The sequence below is a fragment of the Lepisosteus platostomus genome, chromosome 12, assembly GCF_059453375.1.
Source record: "Lepisosteus platostomus isolate fLepPlt1 chromosome 12, fLepPlt1.hap1, whole genome shotgun sequence".
NCBI lineage: Eukaryota > Metazoa > Chordata > Actinopteri > Semionotiformes > Lepisosteidae > Lepisosteus > Lepisosteus platostomus.
In genome coordinates this window covers 2,411,227-2,421,333 of record NC_142622.1, presented here as the reverse complement: position 1 = coordinate 2,421,333, position 10,107 = coordinate 2,411,227, and the positions used below count along the sequence as shown (strand labels likewise).

The window sequence follows — 10,107 nt, the reverse complement described above, 5'->3', positions numbered from 1 at the left end:
CCTGTCACCAGCCCACTGTACAGTACATCTCGCAGCAGGGTGGGGACAGTAACCTAACCACCATCATTGTGTGTCCCCTGGCAGATCTCAAAGAACCAAACCGTAACTCTGGTGTACAGTGAGATGAAATTCCTAATTACTTGTGGTGCTTGAGAACTGCATCTATAAAATAAGAATTAATAATGAACTGTATTCATACCGCGCTTTTTATCATAAAGCACCCCAAAGTGTATCGCCCATAGGAGGGCAATTACTTAATCTAGCACTGAAGTCTCACTGTGGTGCAGCGCTGTGCGGTGAATAGGATTCGACATGGAGAGCAGAGACATTTAGTACATCTTCCGAACTGCTACCCTGATGTAGAGGGAAATAGAGAACTGCCCATGAGCCCAGAAAGATGCCCATGAGCTACAGTAGTTAACAGAAAAATACAACACAAAGCATATAAAAATGAAAACCAAGTGCAGAAATATAAACAATAGAAAACGGGCTGCATGTCCCAGCATTTAATTTTTAATGACTGTGTTCTTTTAAATTCGCATTCCGAGGTTTATTGCTGTAATACGCCCCTACCAAGGCTGCTGATCACCACATCCTTGTCTGAAACCCAGCCTACCATCCCTTCCCACACTGAGCAACTGCAGAAGCCATCAGGATCGCGGGCCAGCTCTGGAGAAGAGACAGGTTAGTTGCTTGGCATCACATGGATCTGCGGGTGTCCCTCTTGTTACACACAGGCTTGCCAGCCTCACAGCGCCAACAGGAATCCTGACTGCAGACAGCTGGTGTCCAAGCCAAGATTCAGACTCCCTGTCTGCATATCTGGGGGCCCATCCTGCGATCCCAGAGGAGTCTCCTTTTCCACGAGCCTGATAGAAGAACAGTACGGCAGCTGGTGCATTATAACGAGCAAGAACAGAGAGATGTGACTGTCGTTTGAAAGTGTAATCACTCATTTGGTGAATAATTGGTAATTTAATCACAAACAAAGGTGATTAAAATTAAAAGTGATATTTACTGCACATTTAAATTAAAGGTGAATAATGTTTAGATAATATTAACAATATAGACAACAATGTGAGCTGCAAATGACATTTTATTGAAACCATTCCATTGGTATGTTTGATTTACAAGCTTCCTAAACCAGTTGCCTCTTTGATTTCAGGTGCACCTCAAGGCTAGAAGCATACTGTATGTACTTTTCTGACAGAAAAAAAAAAAGATAAACAACAGAGGATCCAGCTCTGTACGAGCCACAGTGGGTTCACACGGCACACATTTCTGGGGAAATGGAAATGAGATCATGGCAGAGATTGGGCTCATGAAAGGAGCGGGACTCTCGGAGAGATGATGACAGAGGCGGCAGGTTCCACTCTGAAGTGTAAACACTGCCTTTCAAGTGCTTCCACACACGGCTTGGCCCCTCGCTGAGAGACAGGCGCACACCTGAAAGCAGGGACGAAATAAAGGCTGATTGTTTTTCAGTGGCCTGCGCCAGCACTAGAAACCCTACACTCCCTCTACTCCGCTAGTCCTCTTGTTTACACTGCGCCCCCAGAGCTCTGGCACGGCTGTGGCGCTGGGGCCAGGCGAGGACCTCTGGTGTGCGAGGTCACTGTTGTTTTCCTTCTCTAGCACGCGAAGCGAGAGAGCGGCACTGGTTTCTGTGGAGAAACTCCTCCCTCCCAGGAGCTGTGAGAACGGATCTCTTTTTCCATGCCGCTGGCAGCCAAGGAGCCAGGTAGGATTAAAGGGAGGTTTGGCAGGGAGAGTTTTTACAATTCTAAGGCTTTTCCAAGGCCGAAATTTAAGTTAATGTTTGTGTTCTTCCTTTACAGCATTTTCTTAAAATCTCTTCGATAGATGTGCAAAGTGAGAGGAAAACAAGGAGACAGTGATGGGTGAATGGAAGAGGTACACTACTAAATAAAAGGTAATTGAATTGTCAAAAGGTAGTTTCATTGTTTGTTCTCTGTCTCTCAAATAAACAACCAGTCCTTTCTCTGCCCTTCTTGAGAGCTGTCAGTTGCTGTCTTTGCAAAAGAAAGTTGATACCAAACAGAAGAGGGATATAATCATTAAACAAAAGTATATTTAAAGGCTGTGCACCACCAGAGCTCACTAAAGATCATATTGATATTAAACAAGCACTAGACAAGTAAAAGCCATAATTGCTAAAGCTCACTGTTAAACAAAAAAGAACTCGATTTTTGTATTCACAAAAAGAAATAAGAAATGTTCAAATGTTTATATTCCTTTAGTATTGTCCATTATTATCATCATTATCACTACAAAATCATAATTCGATTTTGGAGGATAAAAGAAAAATCTAATTGGAAGTCGATTCATTTTTCTTTTTTGTTGCTGGCCTCAAAACCAAGCAAAGCAAACAAAGCATTCACCAACTACACAGAGACCCCAGGGCAGGGAGACTGATCAGGGCAGTGAAGCAACAATCCTCCTGAAATACAGTACAGAAAGGAAGAACCAGTAGGAAGCATTCACTAACATTTAATGCAAGCCATGACATTTCTTTTGCTGACAATTTCATAATCTCAGCTTCACAAATTGAACAGGACTGAAGCTCCATCTATGAAACTGAGATGTTCCAAGGAAAAGGACCTGCACAGATCTGGAGTTCTGGAGGGGATTACTGGAGACAGCCAGTCCCACTCAACTGAAAAACCCTAGATGCTACCAGAGGTTTCTTTAGGCAACAGGAAAATGTGCTGAATCAATGAATTTCTTCAAGTTTTAAGTCACTACTCAAGACACAGGGATCACTTTCTGCTCTCACTAGAGTACAGTATGTCCAGACATTGAGTAAATTGCTCTAGTTATCTATAGAAATCAAGGAATACTCTTACACTGTTCTGTTATTGACCATAATGCCTGGATGTGTTAATGACACTTTAAATTAGGTAATAATTACAAGAAATGATGTTACGAATCATTTTCTCTTTTGTCTTTCCCATTTAAAAAAAGTTGATGGAAACGAAAAATAAACTCTAAAGCTTCTATGGATTGTAAGAAGTGTATAAATACACTAGCAAATCCAACATGTCAAAAGGCATGAGGCATCACTGAAATACATCAGTCCTGACAGACTGGCTTATATACAATAAATTGTCTTTGGCATATATACAGTATGCCTCTCTGCTTTAACGACTATTAAATCGAACGCTCGAGTTGAAACCCATATGATGCTGGATTCCCCCCACTGTTGTTGAGGCTACACAGCGAAAACAAACTGAGCACTTGAAGATGGAAGGCATCTGGTTAAAGTCTACCTCAAATAAATTAATATTTGCCCTCCTCCAGGGATTTTTCTTCATTATCTATCAATCAAAACGAGCCACTGAGCCCATTATCCTGTTCCTGTTCGTATTTTTCCTAACACACCTCACATCGCTCCATGAAATACTTGACTAGGGGTGTCCAGGCTGCACCCCTCCTGCGCACCTTCAGGCCGAAGGTGTGGTGAGAAAGGAGAACACGCTGAGACCTGTAAGCATCTGTAACCAGTAGAGAAGCCACTGTCGATGCCTTTTGTTCAGCAGAATACACTGTGCCCATACTGTAGCACACGGAGAACACTGGAAAAGCCTCATGTCTGCTACATATGGGCAGTAGATCATAAAAGAAAAATGTATTTGTTACGATTCTCCTGGATTATTTTGGAATATGATGTAATCAACACACACCTGTAGAAGCTCCACAGCTTAAACATTGTGTTTCTTTTCTTAATTTTTCAGAATGGAATGAACCTTTACCTGTTCCAAGGATCAGATATGGTATCAGGAAATGCAAAACAAATCATGTTTCCCTTTGTATCACAAACCCAGGAAGGTTTTATGTAACTGGGAGAACATTTGGACTGACATACTGTAAGCCACTATTGAGCCAGTGTAGCACACAAAAATAGTATTTTCTGTTAAAGGATCCCAAAAATTGAGCTGAGCCACTCTGAGTCCTGTTGTGCACATGCGCCTTTACATATGTGTGGTGTTGATCCTTTGTAGATTTGAAACCTGTAACTATATCTCACTTGCCACGCCTCTGTCAAGGGATGAAGCATTTCTTCAACAGAGGAAGCCAGTATTAATATTCAGCAGAACTACACAGAAAAATGCAAGAAGGTTAAGAGAGATACTGTATGTCAGCCATTGATTTCAAGGAGGGAATGTTCAGATTTAAGGTTGCAGATCGTAGCTCTTGGGAGCTGGAGAGGGGTGCCCATGCAGTGGTATCACCTTGCAACCTGCCCAATGCAGCTTTGCTCCCCTTTCAGATTCCTAGAGTTCGTCACACGTGGATTTCAAAGACATGAGCGTTTTATGCTTTGAACATACAGTACTACTACATTTTTTAATTTAAATTATGCATGTCCTGATCTGTAGAAGAAGAAAATGTTTTAACATTGAAGCTAGCTCGGTGTTTTGTTTGTTCCACAGCAAACCACGTGGTGTCACCCAGGCCAAGACTTCTCATCGGACAAGGCCACAGGCACCACCTACCACTGGTCTGTACACCGACAGGGGAGCAGTGGAAAGGATGTGGAAGTACATTTAAACCTGGTAGAGGAGGGACTTCATCTTACACAAAGGGCTGTGGGATTCTAGAACAAGCTGTGTAGCAATGTTGTTGGAGCCTGCAACCCTGGTTTCTTTCAAGACAGGGAGGTGAAATACTTGAATCTGTAAATTTTAATCTACTTGTATACAGATTGCAATCAAAGAACACCACGCCTGAGAATCTCTTATTGAAATGCACTCTCTTTTATATAAAAAGTCTAAACTTTCAATCAAAAAATTTCATGAACTATTAAATGCAGGTGGGTGCAGGCTTTTCCTATCTTTCTTTGATAGCTAGCAGCTTCGCAAGCAATAAAATCCCAATAGAGTTTTTAATTGTGTGAATATTAAGAGCACTGTATAATTGCATGTGTAATCATTTTTTTTAGAAACTTGTATTTTGACATGTAAGGGTAAATATAACACAATGAATGTGGGTGGGTGAATGTTATTTATTATTTATACAGTATATACCACATAAATGCAGCAGATCCACAAATCTGAAATGGCTCCCTATTTAATATTGTTTTTTTTTTCCAGTGTCTTCATAATAAAAAAAAACAACACTGATACCCATCTTTTCAAAAACCTTGGTACTTTGTTTTCACTGGAAAAACTATAAATGAATTAAGGACTGTGAAAACAAGTTCTAAATGGTTTAATGGAGAAATTGTCATCGAAAGGAAGGGAGCGCTCTGGAAGCCCACGATGCAAAGATATACTCTTTGTCCATCGAACTACAGGCTCAGCTGAAAAACAATAACTAAACTGGCAAGAGAGAGACAGAAAATTGCAACAAAGGCATAAAACTGCCTTTCAGTACTATAACAGTTTAGGAACTGTGAAACTGAAGTAAATGGTAACTGAAGCAAGCTGGAGAAATGCAAACACAACAAAAAATCATAAAACAGTGAACCAGGATACTACAGACAATCCTTCTTTTAAAAAAGGATGACCTACAGTATAAAACTACTGTGCCAAGAAAAAGTTTGTATAATTATAGGAATTTCAATTTCTCACCATGATACCCTTTTTGAATCCAAACTGCTCTTTTCTCATGTAAACTGACAGTCTTTATATTTACCAGTTAAATGTTACTTGAGAGTTTCTTGAGACACAATAGGGTATTTAGTTCAAATGACTAAGTAAGAATTTGTGTATAGTATGTGAAATAAGTGAACCCTTAGTCTACTTAGCAAAAGTAAAGGGACAATTATAATCAGATGTTTAAATAATTGTATAGGACAGTCCATGTGATTGTTACTCACAGTAATTGTCGGAAACTTTGTGAGTCCGGTCGTTACCATACAGGGTAGTGGAAACACATCGCAGCATGATCATAAGAGATTTTGGAAGACTTCAGAGAAAGTAGTTGATCTTCATCACTCTGGAGAGAGTTACAAAACCATTTCCAAACATCTGGGGTCTCATCCATCCAGTTTCTGACAGACCACAGACTTTAAGACCATGGCGATTCTAACTAGAACTGGTGATCCTGCCAAGATCTCCCTAAGGGCAGCCCGGACAATCATCCAGGAAGTCAAAAGACTGCCAGAGTAACATCTAAGGAACGACAGGCCACTCTCAGTGCACACAATTGAGTTCTGGACCTGGGTGGCTTTCGCCAGCATTGATGGAGCCATGAATTTAGAGCTGTAACTGCAAATCCTGAAAGAGAATGTTATTCATCAGCTGAAGGTGATCCAAACATGAGTCATGTAGATCTGTTTATACAGTATGTTTAGGACATGTATTCTAAACAAACAAGCCGGTCGAGAACTGGAAAATTGAAACTTTTAATTGAGAAGGGTAATTTCTTCTACTGCTGTGTTCTAATCAATACACTCCAATAAAAGTAGTGCTAATTCAGTCCGCTGGAGGACTGACTTCAACATGCTTGAGTGAACTATTCAAAATCAGAAAAAAGAAATTCAAAGCTTAAAATGAATTGAGCAGCACCAGAAAACTTGTCTAATTTCAGAACAAGTGAAGACCAGACTGGCTTTGATATGAAGTGTTTTCCATCTGGGGAAAACACTGCACAGTTCTTCTGGGAATGCAGATTCCCTTGGGACTTTGATGAGATTCTGGTATCAGTGAATCAAAAGCAACCTGACATGTAATATTAGGAAATTGGCTCTCCCCTATTTGTTTGCTTTTTGTGATTTTATTAAATGGAAGTCACTCCTCTTGTTTCTCTTTGCAGTACATCGAATAGTTTTCAATACTCTAAAAGGATTCAACTATGAATAACATGTGATGATGTCCAAACACGCTTTCTACCACAAGATAATTGTCCTAGTCTGTGGTTTTGGCATAACTGATACTGTGCTACATACTACTGCTTAATTGGAAAATCTAAATATTAACATGGCCAAGTTCCACAGCTTTCTGAGAAATGCTGAGGAGTATTTAGTAGCACTCTTTGCAGGCATTTGTGAACTTTTCATTCTGCAATGGAGAAACAAAAACGTATTCAACCCCACTCACAAAAAAAAATATGCTGGAGCAGATTATACTGTATACCTTGAATGCAGTTGAGCTCCAGCAGTTTCTACCTGTCTTTTCTTCATTTCAGCGAGGATCTCTGGCACTCTTTCCAACATATATTCCTTGTGCACGTCAGCTGAGTATGCTCACTGTCTACAGACAGTAGCTTCACAATTTATTTCAGCACAGTGGCCTGTGAGAGGCCATTAGAGCACCTGGTGAAAACCTGCAAGGAGAACATACAGTACACATGCCACACAGCAGGAGCCACAGTCAAACTGAGAACTCAAGAGGCAACAGTGCACTCAGTGTCACTCAGTGGTTCTTATGTGTGGTACAATTGATATGACATGATCAATCTGTTTTGGAAAGGTAACGGATACAGTACATCATTGCTCCAAATAGTAAAGCAAAAAAAAATAATATCTGTCTGACCACTTTTTGAAAACTTATCACTAGCTTCTGCAAGCTGTCATTTGAAAGCCTGTGGCTGAAATATTTGACCTGTAAGAGTCCTTCATTCGACATCACAAAAAAACTAGTCAGAAACTATAAAAAACTATGGTCAGATCAGTACACAGTGTGTATTTAAGAAACTAAGTGCCAGTTGATTGGTTACAGGGGTTCATTGGTATTCGTTTGGTTCTATACCATGGATACTAAAGAAAGAATTGATGAAGAAGCTGAGGAGCCTGTGCAATCAGAGCGATAGTCAGTGGATGGGAATGAACTTTGCAGAAGCAATCAGTGTGGATCACCAGCAGCATGAAAAACAAACTGCGAGTGAAACACACATGTATCTGAAGCAGCATACTGTGCATCCAGCTTCAGCACTGTGTTGTTCCAGGCAGAAGAATCCTCAAGAAAAACAGGCCGATCTACAGTTTCTGTAGTTCGGTCAGATCCTCCTAAACACGATATGGGGACGAATCATATTAGAAGCTGCTTGAGAAACCTGCCTAGCTATAAGGGGACCACGTCCCTTTCACTTTCACAAGGAATGAGCCAGGGAGCTGCTGAAGGGGAATAGATAGGGTGATGGGAGGGGTGTGAGAAAGAGGTATGAAGAGAAGTTCAGAAGGGAAGATATATACGTCCATGTACTGGATATGCATAGGAGAGCGGAAGTGGGTGAGAGTACGATCTGACCTTCCCACTGAATTTCTGCTATAAACTCCATTTTGACATCTCCTCTAATAAACTGACTGTGTCCACCAAAATCACCCCCTGGAAGGTCATAGCCTGATTAGCATGAATACGTAGTAGAGGAATTCCCAGGCCTAGTAAGACAGATTTGTGGTTAGAAGTGCCCATTTCCAGTGCTTGTAGACAAGAATGGCCCACACAACAGGAAGAGTCTGGTAGAGGCTTTAGGGAACTGTAAACCAGAGATATTAGCATAGGCCAAAATCGCTTTGTATTAAAAACCAAGTATTCAAATGAAGTGACACAGAAACTATTCTTAGCCCAGTCTCTCAGAAATGAATGACAGTAAAAACATCCCTCCACCAGAGCTGTAAGATTTGTCTGTACAGTCACAGATAGTAGGAGCAACCGCATTCAACAACAAGTAATTATTCCGAAGAAAAATATTCAACTTATATTTTTATTATTTTAATGAAAGAGGATTAAAAGAGAAATCACAAAAATGACAAATATATTCAGAACTGAAGAATTAACAACACTATTCTATTATATGCACAGCATATATTCAGACTGTTACTAATGAATATGCTGTATTATACTGAACGTCTCCAGGCATCGGATTTTGACCTGTTCCCCAAACCAAAAAGTATGAGTGGGAAACAACCAAGACTCTTGATCAAAGCTCATGCAAGAGAATTAGATAAAATAATGCTTGGTTACAACTTTAGATCCGACTGACTCAGTTTTTCGGATACAATTACCTCTCTGTGCACCACGCCATCCAGGCCAGAGAGTTTCTGAAAAAGAAATTCAGAAAGAGGCAATAAACCACTCATCTGAAACCTGACTAGGGCCCCAAAATCCAGCGTCGAGCTTAAAAAGTTTCTAAATACTGCGTGAATGCTAACCCTACCTGGGGTGTGAACTGAGCATTTCCACGATCTACAGTATATATGAACTTCTCTAGGCATTGGATTTTGACGTTCCCTTAACCAAAAAGTATGAGAGGGAAACAATCAAGACCATTGATCAAAGCCCACGAATGAGATTCAATCATGCTTGGTTACAACTTCTGATCTGACTGACTCAGTTTTGGGATACAACTACCACGCGGTGCACCGCAACATCCAGGCCCCAGAGAGTTTCCGAATAAAAAACGTTTCAGAAACAAGCAAAAAAACACTTGTCCTAAACCTGACTTGGGCCTAAAAATCCAGTGCTGATCTTAAACATTGTCTAAGTAGTGCGTGAATGTTAACCCTAACCCTCCTTGTGGTGTCAACTGAGCATTTCTGCGATCTACTGTATATAGCCAGGAGGGGATGTAGTCTGCTTCTTTTTCAAACCCAGTCCCATTCTAGATTATTTCTGAAAATGGTGGACATGCTTTGTTTTGTATTTTATATTTACCCCTGTGCAAAGTACACTGCTCTAATTACCTTTCTCAGCCATGAGGGAGATAAGGGCTGGTGATGATAAACAGTCTAATTTTAAGTGAGGAATGAGATGCTTTGGCATTTTCCATCCTTGCTTCCAGAAGAGCAAGATCTGCCCTTCTCAGTATTGCAGGGAATGAGCCAGGGAGCTGCTGCAGGGGTGTAGATGGGGTGGCAGGAGGAGTATGAGGGAGATGTGGTTACAGGACTCCCCTGGTGCGAGACTTACAATAAATACACAGGCAAGTGGAAGCGTGTGGGGTTCTGATCTAATCTTCTTAATTTCTTTTATAACGTTATTGTTATTCCATTTCAGTAGATCGGTGAGATCTTAATTAATGCAAGACAGAGATGAGATATACGTCTTATATTTAGCATAGCTTGCCTGGCTGGGAACATTCTTTCTACGTCTACACATTATTCCAGTAAGTTAGTTAAACAAGGCTTTTCCCTTTCTAAAA

General features: G+C 40.6%; 1 long non-coding RNA gene across 1 annotated transcript; it reads left to right on the top strand.

Annotated features, from left to right (window-relative positions):
* Window positions 1–1,206: 1,206 nt before the first annotated feature.
* On the top strand, window positions 1,207–6,769 carry LOC148650845 (uncharacterized). The gene is made up of 3 exons (XR_015925582.1): window positions 1,207–1,741; window positions 1,839–1,933; window positions 4,455–6,769. It is a non-coding gene; the product is annotated as an uncharacterized LOC148650845 (long non-coding RNA).
* The last annotated feature ends 3,338 nt before the right edge of the window (window positions 6,770–10,107 follow it).